The sequence below is a fragment of the Symphalangus syndactylus genome, chromosome 21 (genome assembly GCF_028878055.3).
Source record: "Symphalangus syndactylus isolate Jambi chromosome 21, NHGRI_mSymSyn1-v2.1_pri, whole genome shotgun sequence".
In the NCBI taxonomy this organism is placed as follows: domain Eukaryota; kingdom Metazoa; phylum Chordata; class Mammalia; order Primates; family Hylobatidae; genus Symphalangus; species Symphalangus syndactylus.
In genome coordinates this window covers 71578960-71600034 of record NC_072443.2, presented here as the reverse complement: position 1 = coordinate 71600034, position 21075 = coordinate 71578960, and the positions used below count along the sequence as shown (strand labels likewise).

Genomic DNA, 21075 nt, shown 5'->3' with positions numbered 1-21075 from the left:
TGGGGCTCTGTTTTGGGAGAGCCCAGATAAAGACACTGGGTGAGTTACTGCTGGGGTCAGCATCCCAGGACACAGAGAGGATAGAGAAGGGCAGAGAACAGATTTGGGGGTTGAGGGCAGCACATCCATTCAACAAGCACAGCTGACATCCAGTGCTGGAGGCCCAGAGGTGCCCAGTGTGTGCAAGGCTGCCCTCCTGCCTCCTCGCTGAGTGGACACCCTCTCCCTCTTCCAGCACTCAGAGGACCCCGCCAAGGAAAGCCTTCCTGTTTTTACTAGGGAGGAACAGAAACTGCTTGATCTCCCCGACAAGTGCCACCTGAGCTAGACGGGAGTAAAATCTACCCTCATTTGGGGACCGTCTCATTTATATCTTTTACAACATTAAACAGAAGAAAGCATCACTTAGCAGGTGACCACCCTGATATCCAGCACCGCGCTTTGCATTTGAGATGATTAACTCCTTTAACACAGGTGGAAAATGTGACTCAGAGAGGTTGTTACTTACCCAAAGTCACACAGCCAAAACCCAACAGAGACAGGATTTAGAGACATTCTGATGGACTTCACGTTCCATGTAGATGGCACTATGAGGCACTGTCTCAGGAAGTTTTCTGCACACATATTCCCCCATCCTACTCCCCAAGGCAGAGCAGAAAGCTGGGCTCTGGGCTTTTCTGGCTTGGGATGCCTTAATCAGACCTCCAGCCCAAGCCAGTTTCCAGCGGCTTCTCCCGCGTTCCCAGCCTGTCTTCAATCACCCTGCAGCAGCCCCTACCTTGTTCATCACCGGCTTTCCTTCTCGTGCCTCCTCTAATTTTGCTCCGTATCCTTTATGATGAGCCATTGCATAGAGGGTGATTTACAGCCTCCATTATCATCTGCCTAGGGTTTTAAAAAAAATAGAAGAATTAAATTGGATCCAGCGCTCCAAGAACCTGTCTCTGACTTCAGCCTCTCTCGTTTACCCGTGATGCATCATGCTGTGTTCTAATGGCTTTCTAATGGGCAACTTAATCTGTCATTAAACCCACTCACCAAGCGCCCCTTGCCAGACTCCTCGGCCATTGGTCTGCGTGCTGAGCCATGGCGTCTGTGGGGTGGCCCCGTCCTCAGATTGGCAGGGGTTCTAAAAGGAAGCGTATCCTTTCGTCTGGGGTCCCAGGCTCAAATGCCGACGGGGCCAGAGAGGTAAGAAAGGTGAGCAGGGCTGGGGGCTGGGACTCTGCGGCCGTCTAACGGGCAGCCCCTGCTCGGCCCCCTTCATCGCTGACTTATGGGGATCTGGGCCCAGAACTTCCCATTTCTTGACACAAGTCGGAGATGTAGAAGTGTATGTATAATCTTCCCCTTTTAAAAATGTCAGCATCTATTTAAAAACATTTTTTTTAAACACTGGGCAGGCCAAATAAAACATGGCAGCCGGCAGCTTTTGTCCCCACTGTCAACTCCTTCTCAGAGAGACCCCGAGATACCCCCCTGTGCTGCTCCCGGCACCGGAGATTTCCTACAGCTCTGCTCAGCACGGATAAGAGAATAATAAATCGGTTACTTCACTATCCAATTAGCAGCCGTTGCTCCCCGCTGGAGGAAGAAAACAAACAGGAAGACCCTGCCCTGTTTTGTTTAGGGTCAAACTCGCCTCTGTACCACCTACCGGAGGGACTCCGGGGTTTGAGTTCTGGGGACAAGCGCGTGCCCCTGCCTCCGAATGAGGTCCTTTTACGTGTGGGTCCTGGGCACCAAACCACAGCCACCACAAGCCGCGGACGCTTCCCCAGCGGACCCCGGGAAGGGAAGCTCTCTGCCGGGGTAAAGCTGAGTTTTGCAACCAGTGAGCAGGAGCCCGGGGGGCGTGGCCAGGCTGAGGGGATGCGTTGTCCTGGTAACCCGCAACTTCCAGAACCATCCATCCTTTGGGGACTTCCTCTATGGGGCTGAAGCGCTTTCTTTCAGTCTCTCCTCAAGCCCTGTCAACGTCACAGCAACATATTCCCTTAAAATCCTGAAAAGGTGCCACACTTGAGAGGCAGTGTAGAGTGTGAACCCTGGAGCCGGACCACACAGGATTAGGTGAAAGGCACTTAGCTTCCGCGGGAGCTGGAGCAAGACATTTAACCCCTGCAGCCTCAGTTTTCTTATCTGTCAAGTGGAGATCATAGTTGTGCTGACCCTGAAGGTGAAGATTAAATCAGTTAACATACGTAGCACATCCCCTGTAGTTCCTAGGGCAGGGTAAGTATTATGTAAGTGTCAGGAATGGTAATAATAATTTGGGGGAGCATCCGCTGTCCCATTATCTCTGAGAGATAGAGGCTCAATCTGTGGGATCTCACATTAAGACATAGTTGAGCTGTCTCTGGGATGCCAAACTCCTAGAGTTTATCACTTTCCCCCTCTCCATGTATTGTATCCTCTCCCCTCCATCTCCTCTGCTGCGCTTCTACCCCTTTCCGAACCCAACTCCAACACTACTCCTTCAGACCACACACAATGTTCTTCATCCTCCTCTGAACTCACTTTATGCTGTATTGGCACACACAGAAGAGCACTTATCACAATTTGCCTTAGACGGTAGCTATGTGTGGATACATCTTATCTCCCTGGAGACCGTGACCTCATCTTATTTTTTATATCCCCCGTCGCACTGTGTCTTCAACACAATAGGTGTTAAGTCAATATTTGCTGAAGATACGTTAAGTGAATAAATGAATTGGATTCCCTGAAACAACCAGGGAGATTCACCTGGAAGAAGTCTGAAGTTTGAGAGCTTAGAACTCTCAGAATGGACTTGAACTTGGCCAAGGAAATCTCAGGGGCTATCAATAATAAGCGATAATTATAATAAATAATAAAATTTATTATTTTATTATTTATAGCTCAATTTTTTTATTATTTATAGCTCAATTTAATATTATCTTATTATTTATAGCTCAATGCAGCCTCGACCTCCAGGTTCAAGCAATCCTCACACTTCAGTCTCCCAAGTAGCTGGGACTACAGGAGCACACCACTATGCTTAGCTAATTTTTAAATATCTTTTTATAGAGACGGGGTCTCACTATGCTGTCCAGGCTGGTCTTAACTTCTGTGCTCAAGCGATCCTCCTGCCTTGGCCTCCCAAAGTGCTGGGATTATAGGCATGAGCCACCACGCCCATCCAGCCTGACTTCACTTTAGACTTCCTCCTCTTCTCCACTGTAATGTACAGTCCTTAGTCTTTTTTTCTAGCCCACTAAAGACTTTAGTTTCCTTGCTGGTCTTTCACCCCTCTGCTCCCTGTCACAACTACAAAAGAGGGGGAAATGCTGTGTCTTGTAAACGAGTGTTTAGGACTTGCGGTAGCCCTTGAGTTCAACATGTCCTGGATTCAAATCTTGACTCCAGTGCTTGCTAGCTCTGTCCCCTGTCTGAACCTCCGATTCTTCATTGGCACAATAAGCAGAAAACCTGTGATTATGAATCCTTCTATCCTGCTGGAGAAAAGGCTAGGCTCCCGGTTAGAGACCTTTCAGGCAATTCTGTTCCAATAAGTCCTCATCCATGGAGTTAGGAGTAAGGATGGTCTCAGGGTTGATCATGACTGCAGCAGGGGGAAGGGTGAAGGAGCTGGCAGGAAGGTGATATTCGAAATATTCAACCAACTAATCACCATTGGCCTTGGCTCAGTTTCCCCAACTGCACAATGCAAACGAAGCTAACAGACCTGCCTCCTGAGGGTGTGATGAGACTTGAGTGAGACAATGCCTGGGAAGTGCCAAGACCAGTGCCTGGTACATCACACATGATCAATGAATGGTTCTATTATTATCATCATCTGAGAGCTAGTGCCTTACAGGTCCTGAGTGTCACCCTTGGAGCATGCCAAGAAGCAGAAACATGAGCTATACGCCAGCAGGAGAATCTCGACTCTAGGTTCTCAGATTTTTTTTTTTTTTTTTTTGAGACGGAGTCTTGCTCTGTCACCCAGGCTAGAGTGCAGTGGCGGGATCTCGGCTCACTGCAAGCTCCGCCTCCCACGTTCATGCCATTCTCCTGCCTCAGCCTCCTGAGTAACTGGGACTACAGGCGCCCACCACCACGCCCAGCTAATTTTTTGTATTTTTAGTAGAGATGAGGTTTCACCATGTTAGCCAGGATGGTCTTGATCTCCTGACCTAGTGATCCGCCCACCTCGGCCTCCCAAAGTGCTGGGATTACAGGCGTGAGCCACCGCGCCCTGCCAGTTCTCAGATTTTAGCATGCATCGGAGTCACTTGGATACAGAGTCGCCTTCATGGGTGCGTGTTCAGTGTAGTCACACAGGGCTCCATGCTCAGAGGGCTCTCTGCTTGGCTCAGTGCTATGCAGTCACTGTCTTGAAAGTCTGAATTTCTGAACAAGGCATTGTGTGTTTTCATTTTGTAGTAGCCCCTGAAAATTATGTAACCAGTGTTGTCTGGAGAACTTATTACAGCATAGATAACTGGCCCACCTCCAGATTTCTGATGTGGTAGTTCTGGAAGGTGGGCGCCTCAGATGTGCATTTCTGACAAGTTCCCAGTTTGTGCTGGCACTGCTGGTCTATGGGCCACATTTTGAGAACCATGGATTGAGACTGTTGTGAACACTGCTTATACATTAGAATTACCTGGAGAACCTAAAAAAAGGCAAAATGTCTGGGATCTACTTTCACCCAATCAAATGGAATTGCTGTGAGTGCATTCTTGGCTTCAGTCGGTTTAAAAGCTCACCAGGTGGTTCTAATGCACAGTGGGGACTGCGAACCACAGGGTGCGAGCAGAGAATCCTTGAACTTCCCTCAGGAAGCATCCCCTGTGGGCATTACTTACCCACACAAACACCCCACCCTGTCCTAGAACCAGTGCTTTGGGGAATTTCCAGAGATGGGACAAGGAGGCTGTAGGTTCAACAAGCACCTCAGATGATCCTTGTCCTGCCACAATTTAGGAAAAACTGATGCCTGCCACCATCTGGCCTACCACAAGTCCTAAACGCTCATTTGCAAGACACATCATTTTTCCCCCTTTTGTAGTTTTGAGAGGGAGAAGAGGGGCAAAAGACCAGCAAGGAAACTAAGGTCCCCAGTGGGATAGAAAAAGAGACTAAAGGACTGTAAATTACACTGGGGAAGAGGGAAAAAAGTGAAGTCAGGCTAGGTGTGGTGGCTCACACCTGTAATCCCGGCACTTTCGGAGGCCAAGGCAGGAGGATCGCTTGAGCCCAGGAGTTCGACAGAGAACAGAGCTAGCAACTGGAACCTGTACTTCTCAATCTTCCACGCACACAGGAAACACCTGGGATCTTGTTAGGCAGCAGATTCTGGTTCAGGAGGCCTAGAGTGGGGCTAAGAATTTAGATTTCGCACCTGCTCCCAGAAATGCTGATGCCACTGGTGCAGGGACCACAGTTTGAGAAACAAGAAGGTGATAGGGTGACTAAAATTTTGGTGAAGCAATCGCTGGTTGTCCTGTGAGAAAAGAAGCTGGTTAAAAAGGCCATGTGCCCCAGCTCCTGTTTGTGTGTGAAGTGTTCATTTCACCTTGAGGAAGCCGGATGGTAGGGCTCATTCTCAAAGTGGAGTCTGAGAAGTTCCAGTCATGCTATGGATAAGGACGTTGGCACGCAGCCAACAATCATCCCCCAGAAGAGTTCTTTTTTTTTTTTTTTTTTTTTTTTCAAATTTTAAAATCTATTTATTTATATTCTGAGACTGGGTTATAAGACTGGCTAATTTTTGTATTTTTGGTAGATATGGGTTTTTCACCATGTTGCCAAGGCTGTTCTTGAGCACCTGGGCTCAAGCGAGCCACCCGCCTTGGGTGGATTCCCAAAGTGCTGGGATTACAGGTGTGAAGCACTGTGCCTAGCCCTAGAGGAGTTCTTTTGCTCGGCCCATCAGAACATGGACCAGAGCCGTGGTTTCTGTTCCCGGTCCTCACACTGGCTGATGGTGAAACTCCAGACAAGGCCACTTCTCCTCTCTAAGCCTCCATCTGTGTACTGGTGAGATTGGCAGGATATCTACTGGTCTACTTCACAGCTGCTTCTGGACATCTCACTGTGAAGGTCCTTTGGATAACAAGACTCCACACCAAATACTGTTCTTGTTATTTCTGGATGTTGGCAGTTTCCTTCTTCCCCCTTCCCAATTTTCCTTCACTTCCAGGTGACATGCGTCATGTGCCTGGAATGCTTACTCTCAATCAATCCACACACCTCTATAAGCACTCCAAAACTTTTTTTGTTTGTTTGTTTGTTGAGATGGATTCTGGCTCTGTCACCCAGGCTGGAGTGCAGTGGCATGATCTCAGTTCATTGCAACCTCTGCCTCTTGAGTTCAAGCTATTCTCATGCCTCAGCCTCCTGAGTAGCTGGGATTACAGGTGTGTGCCACCACACCTGGCTAATTTTTGTATTTTTATAGAGACAGGGTTTTGCCATGTTGGTCAGGTTGGTCTCAGACTCCTGGCCTCAGGTGATCCACCTGCCTCAGCCTCCCAAAATGCAGATTACAGGCATGAGACACTGGGCCCAGCCTCCACTCCTGAAACTTTTATAAGCTGGGTGAATGAAAAGTGTAAACAGAGAAGAGGTGGCAAGGATGGATGGCAAGTGAGGGGTGCAGAGATGGGTTACTTACGAGAACTCTCCAGATAGTGGAAACTAAGACAGCCCATGCATTGAGTAGGTGGAGGGCAGAGCACCCAGGGGAAGGGATGGGCACATGAACATGTGAACTCTATTTAGGGGACAGCAGGGACCCAGGTCGGTAGGATGGGACACGGGAATGGATAATTCTAGGATCTTTTAGAACTGCAAGGCCCCTGAACCAACCTATTCGTGCAGGGAAACAGAGGCTCTGAGTGACGACATGTATCAGTAAAGCATCTTCAGTTACAGATAATAGAAACAACAGTCCCAAGGAAGCCCAAAGCCCCACCTAAGCTGGAGGTGGTTTTTGGCAATTGAAAGGACAAGCGCCTCGCCCACCTGTAGGCAGAGCAGTCGCCAGAAAACCTCCTTTGCCAGAGCACTGTCATAAATTAATCTTTAATTTCCACCGCTGGGTCTGTGGCACAGCTAATCACGACCACTAATTGCCATGACAAGCTTCTCCCTTTTCTTTTTATGTTTCCATATTAGCCTGTTTAGTATGCTTTGTGTCTGTTTATTTTACAGCCAGAAATACTTTTAATAGCCTAGTAAATTGAAAATGGACTTTACTACCATCTGACTTTACCAGAGTTTTACAACCACTCAATTAACGGTATCAGTAATCTTCCTTCATAATTAGACGGTTAGTAGCTTTGTCAGGCACTGCTGTTAACTAAATTAGTACTCAGCGTCCACCTAATCATATTTTTGGGGGGCTCCAAATGGGAAACTTGCCAGCTTGGGGGCTTTCAGGATAGAGTGCCACGATTAGCTGGCTGTAAATACCGCCTGCAAATATATGGTTTATTATGGTGATAACGGGCATTTGTAGCTTACATAAATCTGAGCATTCCTGCTGACAGAGGAGAAATGGTTTTCCTTGGTTGCTAGGAAATAGAGTTAGTTCCTGGGTCTCGCATGCTTCACTGGCTTCTCCCAGCAGCTGATGGATTCTCTACATGAGGGGAGAACAGCCCTTAGCCACCCAGAGCGAAGGTAGAAAGTAAAAAATCCAGTTGCCCCCACGCACACACCAAGTGAGTCTACTCTGTGCGAGGTGATGCCTGTAGGATAGAGGCAGACGGAGGATGAAGTTAGATCTGTGCAGCATTGATGGTCTGAAGGCTGATTTTTAATGTCTGAAAACAATCACAATCTCTCATATGCCCAAGAATTTCTGCCAACTGTCATACTTTGAAAGGAGACAGATTGTTTAAGTGCATGAGAAATTGGCAACTGGTAACATATAACCCAAGTGGTCCTATTTCCATATATTTACAGTAATTACATCCCCCAAATATATTTCAGTATTTAACAAAAATTTAAGTTCCTTTAAAAAAAATAGATAAATGTTCCTTGTTAGAAATAGTTTAACAACCCAAATATTTTCCATAATTAAAATTTAAAGAAGACTGTATTTTCATAATGCAGGCACATTTGAGTGAAACTTCAGTAATTATCCAATTAGATTTCTGACACTCTCCTGAGTGTCCAGAGAGTGGATCCCAAACACTGACTAATGCTGCCATTCTATTTTTAAAACCTGTATATCTGCCAGCTTTCTAAAACTTCTGAATTCTGACAACACTTGAAATTTGATTGAGTAGTAAGTTCTTGAGACATCAAGAGGTGCTCAGCAGAGGTTTAAAAAAAGGGTCTTGCGGGAACAGGGAAAAACATATCGACCTATTGGGGCTGAAGGTGAGCAATGGTTTAGTTGACTTTAATAGGGAAGTCCGTATTCTAGAAGGAAAATGAGACCCGAGTTCAGATACTGCTGCTGCTCATCACTAGCTGTGTGACCCTAGGCAACTTGCTTAACCTCTCTGGGCCTGTTTCCTTCCTTGTAAAATGGGGATACTCTTTCTTCATAGAATTGTAGTAAGGATTGAAGGGAATGACAGAATGTAAAATACTTGGCAAACTGAGGGTTCGCTGTAGATCTGCAATAAACATTAGCTTCACTTCTTCCTTCTTTTCTCATTCCTTAAAACCCCCTACCCAGACTCCTTTTCTTTTTGTTCAGTTCAGCAAATGCCAAGTTCTACAGAAGACCCCCCCAAATAAGGTCCTATTTCAAGAGGATTTCAGTCTTCTGGACTTTTAACTCTCTGCCCACCCCCTAACCCTGCCCATATATCATAGTTGGAGGAGGAAATGTCTTTTCTAAAAGCTGTTTAAGGAGTCTATGAAGCTTCTGTTATGTGGACCTTCCTGAAATTTCCTCTGAAAGGCCTCCATACAATACCACTAGAGTAAACATAAAAGCAGAAATCAATTCCATGGCTGAGGAGACTTAAAGTGATTTGAATTGTGAGCAGTTGGCTGGTATTTATCCAGTCCTAGCAAAATGAGAATTATCTTGGTGGACACAACATTTTCCATCATCAAAGGACTGATCTTTAATATTTAAGAAAAAAATTATTGTCTGGTTTTTATGGCAGTGTGGATGATAGAGGCAACAAAACATCCTGCTATTTGTAAGACAGTAAGGAAGGTCAGGAAGGTGCGAGGCCGGTTGGGAGGTAGCTTGGAGAGGTGGGCTCCGTGAGTCACTGTGAGGGGGTTACACTTTATCCTAAGGTCAATGGACAGCACTAAAGGGTGGGAAGCCACAAGGTCAGAGATGTGACACAGTGACAGAGTGGGATACAAGGACTAAGTCGGGCAGAGTTCAAAACTAAGGCTACAGACAGGGAGAGAAACCGCCAGGGTCATCTCCTATAAGGTGCCTGCTGCGTGGGGTGGGGGTAGCAGCTGATAGCACCACAAGACCAGATAGCTTACGAGTGGGAGCAAGTTGCCTGTAAAGCTCTGAGGGGTACGCCACTGTATCAGGCTGAGCTGAGGAATGAGGCTGTCTATGTGTAATTTATGTACCTGTTTGAACCCTGGGTTCTTAAATAAACTTAGCTCCTGGCCAACAGCCTGAGCGCATGTGTTGGGCTGGAGGACTGCCATGGAGGACAACCAGAGTGGAAATTGAGAACAGATGACATGCCGTGCAATTGCCCTTTGGAGAAAAGCCACCGCCTGCCTCCACCTCCCACCCAACCAGGTTTAGGGAGGTGATATCAGACAAGAGTTCTTGGGACAGAGCTTCGTTTCCCTCTAGAGTTACTTTGATTTTTTCCAAGGTCACATCTACAAACTGTGTGAACTTGGGGAAATTAATCTCTCTGTAGCCTCAGTTTCCTTGTTATAGAATGACAGTGATGAAACTACCTACCTTGTAGGTTGTCATAAGAATTAAATAACTCAATATATATATGAAACACTTAGAACATAGTCTGGTACTTAGTAAACAGTTGTTTAGGATGAGCTGCTGTTATTACTATCACAGTGACTTCATGTAGCCATTGGACACTGTTCGTTCAACAACCATTAAGTGCCTATCTTCTATGGGTTAGTTGCCAGGGATACAAAGATAAACCATGTGTAATATTTATTTTCTAGGAGCTTCCCAATATTTTCATTTTAAACTGGAGCCTTAAATAATTTAACACAAAAATGAAGGAGAAACTTGAGAATTTCTTGCATTTTGGTAAAGCCAAGGAATGTATTGTGAGAGAAGACTTTTAGACAGGCAACTCTTGCTTTTTTGCCCCTGAGTCCCAGGAATTTCACTTTATCCTCCCATCAACCCAATGAGATAGGAACTACTATTGCTGCTCCTGTTTTACAGACCAAAAAATAATATATTGCTTTTAGTTACACAACCGATAGTTACACAACTAATAAGAGGCAGAGGTAGGATTTGAACCTATTATCCAACTCTGGTGCTCAATCTCTAAACCACGATATGTCATATTGTCTCTTAGGGTAATAAATGTGGGTGCAAGGCAAGTAGAAGCTGATGTAAATTGCAGCAAGACTAATTAAGGAAGGTATTTTTGAGAGCAGGGACCAAGATAAATAGGAGAGAGAGGGTCAGCCATGGAAAATGGTGACATCCTCCATAAGTTTAATGTATGTTGTCTGGAGGCAAGATTTCAATTCAACAATTTCTCAATATACAGTACTGACTGAAAACCCACTGGACACATGCCATTCTGCTTCTGCAGGGCCTGGAGTTAAGACGTGCTCCTTGCTATGTTTGACCGGCCCTGGAAATCTTACAGTGCAAGGACACCTTCTTGCCAAATACTAAAGGAATGGAATGTTCTCCCTACAACTCACTGGACAGCTCTGGCCATTGGGCAAGCTTTAAAATGCCAGCCATTGGAACGGTAATGAAGTGAGGTGGTTAAAAGCTTAGATCCTGGGGATTCCGGTTGGTTGCAACTAGGGACAGTACCCCCTTTCCCACTGGGGTGATTGGAAATGTATGCAGGTGGTTCTGGTTGTCCCAGTGACTGGGAGTTTCCATTGGCATTTAGCAGGCAGGGGCCAAGGTTGAAGAATATCCCATAATTTCCATGACAGTCCAACCCCAAATAAACTTAGCAACCCCATTGAGACTTTTTCAGATTCCAAACTCTCCCCACAGTCGCTGCCTGGCCTTGTGACTGTGTTGATCAGCAGCAGACCCATTCTGATGATAGGGATGGAGACACAGAGCTACTTTTTACCACTCCTGGACTCACTTTCCACATGGAGTGAGATCAACCTCTTAGCCTCCGTATCAGTCCTCCAGGGCTGCAACAACAAAGTACCACAGGCTGGGTGGATTACACAAGGAACATTGATTTTCTCACAGTTCTGGAGGCAGGGAAGTTCAAGGTCAAGGTTGGTTCCTGGTAAAGGCCCTCTGGCTCTCTTCCTGGCTTGTAGGTGGCCATTATCTCTCTGTGTGCTCACAAAACCTCTTTGTGCATGCACAGTAGGACAGGAAGAGAGGGATAGAGGTGTGTTACTCTCTGGTGTCTCTTCTTTTAAGGACACTAATCCTTAAATGAAGCTCCTGTCCTCATGACCTCATCTAACCCTAGTTACCTCCCAGAGGCCCCACCTCCAAATGCCATCATATTGGGGGTTGGAGCTTCAACGTACGAATGATGGAGGATACATTTAAGTCCATAGAAGCCTCACTGGGAAGTCTGCATAATGGCTATTTGAACCCTGGAGAAAGGGCATATTACTCTACATTTCCTTCGTGCAAAGTCAAGAGCTCAGGCTAAAGTGCATTTAACCATAGGCCTCAGCCACAGAAGCAAATCAAGACCTTTTAGGAAAGAGGTATTGACAGCAAAAAGTCAGGCTCAGAGAATTCTTCAGAAACAACTAAAATGAAATGTCACTGGCATAAATTCTGATGGCTTTTCAGCATGCAGTGGTAGCAGGACCACCTGAAAATCTAACCCTGCAGTGTTGCTCATTTGCTTTCTAATTATTAAAAAGCTTCAAATTATGAATTTAAGAGCTTTTATTATGGGATTTCATGAAGTTTTTATTTGAGAAGAATGGGGTTTGGGTGGAGGTTTTCCAAAATCTATGGCTAGTGATGTCTTTTGAAGACTGCTGCTATGTTCTCAAAACTGAGGGCAGGGACTGTTTCTGTCTCCCGAGTTGGCCATCGTATCCTGAGGATGAGTCTTGTCAATGAAACACAAGATTCCGCATCAAGAGAAGCGGCTTTTTTCTTTTTTTGAAACCCATGCCCCGCGATCTTACATTAACTTGGGTGTCTGCCCACATCTGTCAGAATTCTTTTGTTTTCAAATGACAGAGCCTCCATTCACATTTGCGTCAGCAGGAAATATAATGAATCGGCGTGTCACAGAAAATCCAGAGGTACTTTGGCTTTGGGTACACCTGAATCCAGACATTTCAGCAGAGCTATCAGTGGATACTAGTGCCTCTCTGCTTCTTTCCATCCCTCAGCTTTAATTTCATCTACACTGGTTTCATTCTCAGGGCAGGAGGACTGCCAGGTGTCCAGCTTGGCAGTGCTTAGTTTTCATGATCTCAGGAGCAAGTGCATCCTCCTAGATAGTGCTAACAAACATTCCAGGGAAAACTGTGGTTGATCCAGGTTGCACTGGAGCCCTGAACTGATCACTGTGTTTGAGGTGACAGTGCTTGGGTCAGGTGTAAACTCCTAGGTCTTTTCTACCTAACCCTTACAACCTGAAATGAGGCTTGGGGAAGATGCTGTTAGGCCCCACCCATTAGCCCTGACTCTCACTATTCCCGCATGCCTGGCTTCCTAGTGGAAGTACCTATGACTTGACCCGGGGGCTTCCTCTGGACAAAGGAGCAAGTGGCACTCATGCACAGGGCAGGGCAGAGGGTCAGGGAACAGCTGTCAACCAATGATATGTAGGAATTGATGGAAAAAGACCCCAGCTTCCTCAAAACCAGCTCCCAGGTGGAACAACTCAAATATATGCTCTATCCTGCCTTCCAGAGGTGGGTAGCACAACTGAGCTCTAGTTGCCCACGGTGGCAACCTCCTCCCCAACACACCCTCTAATTGGCTTCTGTCTCTTCCCTGTTTCACTCTCCCACTCCTCTGCTGTGCATCCTGCAATTGTCTTCCAAATAAACTACTTGTAGTCAAATCCTTGTCGTCTATATCTTCTGAAGGAATCCCAACTAAGTCAGGGATGCTGGGGCCTCAAGAAGCTTACGTCCACCAAAGTGTCTGCAGGTGGGCCCTGCCATCATAGAGAGCACTTCTTACCTTAGGGCTGGGGTCCACATTATTTTTAAAAGTATATATCTGAGAAGCATATGCCAAGATGGGATTAAATGTATACGGATTTTATTATAAAAAACACTCATGAGAGAAAATTGAGAAGGGGCTGTAAGAGGTTGGGAGAGCTGTCAGACCACATGCAGGTCTAACTCTGTGTAAAGGAGAGAGGGAAGGAAGGTCGAGTAGATGTGTTCTAGAATGTGTGTAGTCCAAAGTGCAACAAGATGACTCACTAAATTCAGCCATCAAAGGAGCTCACATCTCCCAGAAACGGGCCTGCCTCAGTTTTCCCACTTGGTCATTGGCTGGGAGCAGCCTGTGGGGAGTGTGGCTTTGGTGCAAATGCAGGGATGGATCCAAGAGCACAGCAGCTGGGGCACCTGGCCAGTTAGGCTCCCTGTAGTCTGCAGGGTACATTCTCATGGAGGCCACACATATTATAAGAATTCCCACACGTTCTCAGACTAAGGTGTTTGCCTCACCTTTCTGAGCCTCAGAAAGCTTGTTGTGGGGCTCAAATAAGTCCATATCTGTGAAAGCCAGTATTTAAAAAACTAGAACACGTGGTTGAGCATGGTGGCTCACTCTTGTGATCCTAGAGCCGTGAGAGGCCAAGGCAGGAAGATCACTCAAGGCCAGGGTTCAAGATCAGCCTGGCAACATAGCAAGACCCTCGCTCTACACACACAAAAAAAATTAGCAGGGTGTGGTGGCATGTGCCTATAGTCCCAGCTACTCAGGGAGATGAAGTAGGAGGATCAGTTGAGCCCAGGAGTTTGAGGCTGCAGTGAGCTATGATGGCATCACTGCACTCCAGCCTGGGTGACAGAGCAAAATGCTGTCTTAAAATACATATATGTGTGTGTGTGTGTGTGTATATATATATATATAATATATATATACACACACACACAAGCACATGCACACATGAATGAGAGCCAGTGGGATTCAGGCCCCAGGGACCACAGAAGCTTGTGGCATTAATGCTTCTGTAACAGAGAATTCTGGTCTGTGGGCAAAAAGGCAGTGAGCAAAGCCCTGTTTGGATTCAGTGTCTCTCCTGCCTTCTGCAAGCCATAAAAAGCAACACATTCTAAGTGTGGCAAAAATTTCCCATGCATTTTTTTTTTTTTACCAGGGCTGTGTACATTTGAAAGTAAATCTGATCAGAGTAATCTCAGAACCATTAAAAGTGCTTAAACTCTCATCTTCTAGAAGCTGTTTCAAAAATCTCCAATATCTTTTTGTGCATTTCTTTAGAGACAGAGCTGCCATTGTTTGCTAAGGGTAACTGGAGTACATTTGGAATTCCCTCCCCTATCAGGAAGTTGTGCTTCCTGCCTGCAAAGCACTTCTCATTCCCAAGCCTGCTAGAGAGGTCCTCATAACTGCTCAGATAGTCTTGATCGGGGTTGGAAAACTATGGCCTGTGGGCCAAATCCGGCCTGCTGCCTCGGTTTATACATAAAGTTTTATTGGAATGCAGCTACACTCATTTGCTTATACATTTTCCATAGCTTTATGTGTATGTTTATGTATGTTTATACTTATGTCTATGGCTTGTACTACAGCAGAGTTGAGTAGCTGCAATACAGACCACGTGATCTACAAAGTCTAAAATGTTTACTACCTACTCCTTTAAGAAAAAGTTTACTGAACCCTGGTCTAGATAATTTCCAAAAGGCAATAAATAGGAGGGAAAGAAAGAGAATATAGGACAGAAGAAAAAAAAAGAATATACAGTTAAAACATTTCTTAACCCTCACAGCAATGTAATAAGGCTGACATGAAATATGAGGAAATTGAAGCAAAGAGAGCTAAATGGCTGGCTCAAGGTCATACAGTCAGCAGATAATGGAGCTGGAATTTGAACCCATTTCTCTTTGACTCCAAAGCTCAGGGTTTTCAACTTAGTCTGTTTGTAGAAGTCACTGTGTCAACAAGGAGTGGCCCCAACATGATTTCTTACCCCAGTTGTGATGGTTAATTTTGTGCCAACTTAACTGAGGCATGGGATGCCCAGATAGCTGTCTAAATATTTCTGCGTGTGTCTGCAAGGGTGTTTCTGGATGAGATGGGCATTTGAATTGGTCGAACTGAGTAAAGGAGATCACCTTCACCAATGTCGGCAGTACCTTCCAGTCAGTCGAGGCAGGAGAAGGGTGAATTCGTTCTCTCTACCTGAGCTGGGACATCCATCTTCTGCACTCATCCATCACTGCTCCTGGTTTGGGGGTCTTTGAGACTTTCAGGCCTTCGGGACACAGATGGGGACTTAACACCATTAACTCTCTGGTTCTCGGGCCTTCCAACTTCACCACCAGCTCTCCTAGGTCTCCAGCTTGCAGAAGGCAGATGGTGGGACTTCCCAGCCTCCATAATTGCATGAGCCAATACCTTATAATAAATCTGTCTCTCTATCTCACCTATTAGTTCTGTTTCTCTAGAGAACCCAGACTAATATACCAGTCAAATAAAAATATTCTTTAATATGGACATTTTCTTAATATTATATAAAATTTGAATGATAGCACTTTTAACTCTAAGAAAAGCTGTCTGCTTGCTGTATAAACCAGGCTCGAAGATAAGCCCATCATTGCTGTGATCTAATAAAGTCAGCACTGTAGATCACTCACAAAGGAGTTGGAAATGTGATTAATAAAGACTACATCACCTGTAACTAGGGCCATCTCTAAAAAAAAAATCATGAAATGAATAAACTTTGCCTCAAAGATCCTCATCTCTCCTTTTGGAAGGTCTCACAAATTACTTAATATTCCTAGGTCTCAGTTTTCTCATCTGTTAAATGAGAATAATTAGAGTACTTTGCTCATAGGGTTGTTTTGAGGATTAAATGAGATCATCTACATAGAGTCATGCTGTTGGCCTGGGACATAGCGGGAGCTCAATAAATGTTATCACCTTCAATCCCGAGCTGTCCCAGGTAATGTCCACCAGGACTTGCTTTTTATCGTAACATTCTCACATTTAGTGTTTTAGCTTCTGAAGCAAAACTTAACAATTCTATGTTTTTTCTCCCAAAGCTTCAATCTGTTTTTCACAAGCTATCCCAGGGGATGTGGGGAGGGAGATGAATGTATAGTCATTATTTCTAAAGACATATTATTCTCCCAGGAAAGACATTTAATAATGTACATGGGCCTGAAAGTTCACCAGTTCTTCACACCCAAAACGTCCCAAGGAGAATTCCTACTCTTTCCCCTGCTCTCTCCACTCCACCCCTAGGTGCCCAGTGATATCACCACTCACCTTGGCTTGGACTGGGGAAATGGCCCTTGAGCATGCCCTCACTCATTCACCAGGTCCAGTCCCTTCCCAAGCCCTGCCTCTCTTCTCTTTCTGTGCCCCAAATTCCTGACATTTTCTTGTAGGAACTGTCATTCTCCATTTTCTTTTTTTTTTTTTTTTTTTTTTGAGACGGAGTCTCGCTCTGTCGCCCAGGCTGGAGTGCAGTGGCGCGATCTCCGCTCACTGCAAGCTCCGCCTCCTGGGTTCACGCCATTCTCCTGCCTCAGCCTCTCTGAGTAGCTGGGACTACAGGCGCCCGCCACGACGCCCAGCTAATTTTTTGTATTTTTAGTAGAGACGGGGTTTCACCGTGGTCTCGATCTCCTGACCTCGTGATCCGCCCGCCTCGGCCTCCCAAAGTGCTGGGATTACAAGCGTGAGCCACCGCGCCCGGCCCATTCTCCATTTTCTAACTAGTAACCTCTAGTTTCCTCCTTTTTCCGATCAACCTGACCCAGACCTGTCAGATCCAATTCTGGCCAAGTCACTTCCTGTGCAGAAATCGTCCATGGCTCCCCAGGGCAAAAGTCCAAACACCTCAACCTGGTACCCAGGGTTCCTGCATTGTGGCCCCAGCTTCCCTGGCTGGCCTTAACTCCATTACCCATACTGTGGTCAAGGGTGGTGTTTAAATACAGTCATGCATTGCTGTAGGGATATGTTCTGAGAAATGTGTTGTTAGGCAACTTTGACACTGCAGTCAGTTGTAACACAATGGTATGTATTTGTGTATCTAAACATGGAAAAGGTACAGTAAAAGTATGGTGTAGAAGATGACAAATAGTCCACCTGTATAGGGCACTGACCATAAATAGAGCTTGCAGTACTGGAAGTTGCTGTGGGTCAGTGAGTGAATGTGGAAGTCTAGAACATTACTGTACACTACAGTAGACTTTATAAACACTGTACACCTGGGTGACACTAAGTTTATAAAAAAATAAAGTAATTGCACTGATACTATGACAGCTGTGATCTCACTAGATAACAGGAATTTTCAGCTCCATTATAATCTTATGGGACCACAGAGGTATATGTGATCTATCGTTGACCTAAATGTCCCTATGTAGTGCTTGATTGTACCTGAGAACCAGCCATAGGCACTGACCAACAGATAGGAAGTTAGCGGTGCCAGGCAGTACCCTTTCAGTTCCTGGTTCAGGAGAAGGTCTGATGGAGGATTCCTGGGGGAACAACGCTCTCTACCAACTATAAGAGCACGTTTCAACACCTGATGAATATCAGACCTCCCTGTGGACAAACAGAAGAATTGGATACTCCACGCCCTTTACACTCCTTTCTGTGTTTATAAGCCTGGCCCTTTCTTCATAGAGCATCTTAATTGCCACTTTTCTCACACGATACCATAGAGAAGTCACCTTTCTCTGTTATTGTGAATTCCCATAGCGTGTCCCTAATGTACCTCTCTTAGGACACAGAACTTTTACATTACATTAGAGCTATTAGCATACATGTTGCATTCACTCCTAGGATGATAACTTAGATCTACAAACTGACAACCCACAGGCTCAACTCAGCTTGCAGTGACTGGCGAAACCTGAAAGTATGTATTTTTTAATGATAAATTTCAGACTTCGGATTTCAAAACTCTGGCTTTCTGGCTTCTCTTGAAGCATTGGCAAGCCTGGCCCCACTGGGCCTGTCTGCTCTGGTAGTTACAGTAGGCTGGGTCTGCGAAGCGGCTGCCCCACCCCCAGCTCCCAGAAGGGAAGCCAGCTCTTGGTTTCTCCACAATTCCCGCGTGGCCTGTTTCACTCCTGCTGGATCCCTGTCCGCAGTGGAGTTTGCAGCCCTGCTGTAACAACTTTGAGGGCAGAAAGCATTCCTTACTAACCCTGGTTTGGTGTGATGATTAAAAGCACAGATATTGGGCCCAAACTATTTAGGCTCCTATTTAGTGCTGATGCTCACTGGCTTGTGGGCCTTGGCAGGTACTATCCTTTTCTTGATCCGGGTTTCTCTTCTGTAAAATGGGGATAACAACATTGTAGTGCCTACTTGATAGGATTCTTGTGATGATTAAACGAGCTAATACATATAAGGTGCTTAAAACAGTGCCTCGTGGGTAGCTAGCCATCCAATGCCAGCTTCGTCTACTAGTTGCAGTAGAGATGATAGAATATTCCTCACAGAACCTAGCATATATAGTAGGTATACAGACACATTTACTACATGAATAAACAAATTACATATCATTTACAAGGTCCTCACAGAAACTGGGCTAACCCAGAAGGCAGCCTGATATAATGGAATTCCCATCAATGTGGCTATCCTGGAACAATTAGTTGAGGGACAATAGGACATGATCCGGCTGTTTCAACTTTAGCCTATCACAGGCTGGGAGCGGTGGGTCATACCTGTAACCCCAGCATTTCGGGAGGCGGAGGTGGGTGGATTGTTTGAGCTTAGGAGTTTGAGACCAGCCTGGGCAACATGGCAAAAGCCCTTCTCCACAAAAATAAATAAATAAATAAAATGAGCAGGGTGCGGTGGTACACCTGCAGGCCCAGCTACTCAGGAGTCTGAGGAGAGAGGACTGCTTGAGAACAGGAAGTTGAGGCTGCAGTGAGCTGTGGTTGCACCACTTCACTCCATCCTGGGTGACAAAGTGAGACCCTGTTTAAAGAAAAAACTTTAGCCTGTGAAAAGATATCTATGTATGTATCCAAGGGAAAACAACAAAACAAAACATCAGGTTGAATGGTGGAGATTGTATGCTAATTATCCAAGTACATAATTTTCAAAGTTCCAATAAGATTGTCTGAATTCCAGTCAGGGTCCTCCAAAACTTCTAACCAGAGGTGCTTGGGGCCAATATGGCAGAAGAAAGGGGATGGCGTGGTCATAGCGTGGAAGTGAAGCGCTCCTGCAGAGAAGTTCATCATTTCCGCTGAGGTTGTATGTTCGTTGGAATGGCTAGAGGAGGTTCATTGATGGAAATTATGGAGAATTAACCTTTTCTTCCTTGTACAAGACCTCTTCCAGGTACAACTCTCAGTCTACATCAATGACCATATACTAGTTGAAGAGACTAAGCAATGATGAAGATAATAGCCACATTCAAATGCAGAGAAAACAGACATTCACTTCTAGAAACATCTAACTCTTTGCAGTGTCTCTCAAAAAGAAAATGCCATGGAGCATAATTGAGTATTCTCAGCCCTTATCCCTGAACCTATGGTGAGGGATTCTAATTCAAAAGTGATTTGTATCCCTATGGCGGATACCTTATGGATGACGTTTAACTCAGCCTAAACCAGAGGAAAGGTACTCAGTAAAAGAAACTTTATCACTCTCACGAAAGGCCAACAGCTGGAAGATATTTTGTACCTATTCTAATTAAGGTAGATGCTTTGCTTTTCTTCTGGAATTCCTGCAGGAATGACCTCGGGGAGAATGATGTCAGTAGATCATCATCTCCAGGCCAAGAGTTGTTCCTTCCAAAAACAAGACCCCAGAACTCCGTCTAGAAGGGATCAGCCAAGACTTGGGCGCCTTCGCCTGCAGGCCACAGTTCAGCTGTGTTGGAGGAAAGGTAAGCTGTGATGATTTTGAAAGCCGAGATCTGACGTAGCCTTAAATTCATGTGATAACAAGTTTCCAGTCCTGGATTTGGAAGATCTCCAAGGAAACTTCTTTCCAGAGCATCAAAGGAAGCCAAGAGAGATTACGACATCTGGGACCAGCACTGAACATTTGATGATTGTTTAGGCAAGTGATTTACTGGTGACCTGCAGAGAAAACAAGGTCAAGCAGAGAAGGGGACTGACGTGGCAGGCAGAAGCAGCCAGTGAAAGCTGATGGTATGAATCATTAGTGGCCCCGAGCCAAGATAAGTACCTGAGAGTGAAGTAGAAGAGATTGGTGGAGGGGACAGGAGACCTGTGTTCTGGTCCCAACTTGGCCACTTATTTTCTGTGACCTTATATGAGAGGCTTTGCTGTTGAACTTTTTTTTGTCTCCCTCTATAGCATAGAAGAGGAAGATTAGGTCTCAACAGTCAAATCTCAAAAGCCTTCAGGGACCAGGCTGGAAATGTCTATCGTGAAGGAGATTGGGTGAGACAATAAAGAGGCAGGGAGTATGGGTGATTGCGGCTAACCAAAAGAGTATCCATTGCTGGGTATGATAGGTCACACTTGTAGTCCCAGTTACTTGGGAGACTGAGGTGGGAGGCTTGCTTGAGGCCAGCAGTTCAAGACCAGCCTGGACAGCATAGCAAGACCTTGTCTTTAAAAAAGAAAAAAAAAAAAATTTAGCAGGATGTGGTTGCGTGTGCCTGGCGTCCCAGCTACTCGGGAGGCTGAAGTCTGGGGGATCGCTTGAGCCCAGGAGTTTGAGGCTGCAGTGAGCTATGATTGTGCCACTGCATTTCCAGGGTGACAGAGCAAGACCCTGTCTCCAATAAAAAATAAAAATGTAAAAAACAGTGTCCACTCTTGGCTAAAATC

At 45.6% G+C, this 21075-nt stretch overlaps 1 long non-coding RNA gene across 1 annotated transcript in view; it reads right to left on the bottom strand.

The window, feature by feature from the left end:
* Positions 1–1850, bottom strand: part of LOC134735487 (uncharacterized) — a 66695-nt gene extending 64845 nt beyond the window's left edge. The window contains exons 1-2 of the long non-coding RNA XR_010118664.1: positions 1658–1850; positions 779–885 (exon numbers count right to left, since the gene is read on the bottom strand). This is a non-coding gene — a long non-coding RNA (uncharacterized lncRNA). The remainder of the gene's footprint in view (positions 1–778; positions 886–1657) is intronic.
* Between the last annotated feature and the right edge of the window lie 19225 nt (positions 1851–21075).